Genomic DNA, 1,356 nt, shown 5'->3' on the forward strand with positions numbered 1-1,356 from the left:
GAAGACTTTCATCGTGCTCCCTGAAAATTGTCTTTGAGTTGTCGTGCATCGATGACTCCCCTGCAAGGCTCTCCAATACAGACAATACAAAATATATAATGACACAAAGCACAAAACGCTTTTGTACAGCATCCTGTGTGGTGGCAAGAATGGCTGTGGTTGACTAATATACGTTGCGACAAAGCTTCACCCAGCTCCCACCGACCCCCCTATACGCTTTTATCTCTGCTCCACGCGGCCATAACCTCTTAAAGTAATTAAAAAACATGGTGCACTCCTTGGGTAAACGCAAGCTCCAGTAAATTATTTATCTAAAGGATGCATTGTTGGGTGTGTGTGTGTGTGTGTGTGTGTGTGTGTGTGTGTGTGTGTGTCAGAGTGAATGACCGTGAAGTGTAAACCCACTCCTTGCAGCATAACACAAGGAGCGGCAACTATGTTTATTTAACATGTTGTGTGTCCTAGTGTTTCTGTCATTGCTTGGCTCTGATGGAAAATATTGTTATCTGGAAAAAAGGTTTAATAACATGACAAAACACAGTTTTTCCCACTATCCTGTTTATAAAACATCTAAGAAACATCTGTGAATTGGAGTGAAAATATTCCTTTATCAAAGGACAATAAAGTTAGTTGTGGAGCTCCCTGCACTTTTATTTAGACTAGACCTCTTCTGATGTCTCTGATGGACCAAGGATCGTAGTATGTGCGTTATGTCAGACCTACAACCAAGGGCATCTTTAAGGGGGGGGACCAGCCTACCAGCCTGGTAGGGACCCATAGATGTTCAGAACATTTTTTGTTTGTTAGACAAAAATTTTGAATGACAATATGTGATGAAAACGTATAACCATAATGCACCTCTACCCAAACATCCCATTTGTACCCCCCCCCCCCCATAATGCACATGGTTTGGTCCATTCTCCACAAGGAGGAAAAACAAAAAAACAAAAGAAACGTTGACAACTGATCTGACGGTTGCTGCGGTATGTAGCAGACTTCACAAGAAGCACTATGCCTCCCCTCGAAAATGGAATCAGGTTTCCAGAAAAGGAAAGCAAGGAAACATAGAGAGGTACAGCAAAATTCGGGAAAATAATTACTCACTCAACAAAACAAGAGAGCAAACAAAAACAAAAACAAAAAAAGCAAACGTTTCCCTAATGCGACTGAAGACGACACAGCAGATGAACACAAGTCAGACGCTGGATTTGGCAACACAGTGTTTCATGTGTCTCTGGATGGCATCATCAGTCCTTTGGACATGCGGTTCCACAAAATCACAGATATGTGCGAGGAGTTTTCACCAATTCTTACATTTAGGAAAACGACTGAAAACCAAATTCATGTATCTTGCCA

The sequence above is a fragment of the Zeus faber genome, assembly GCF_960531495.2.
Source record: "Zeus faber genome assembly, chromosome: 17".
NCBI classification, from domain to species: domain Eukaryota; kingdom Metazoa; phylum Chordata; class Actinopteri; order Zeiformes; family Zeidae; genus Zeus; species Zeus faber.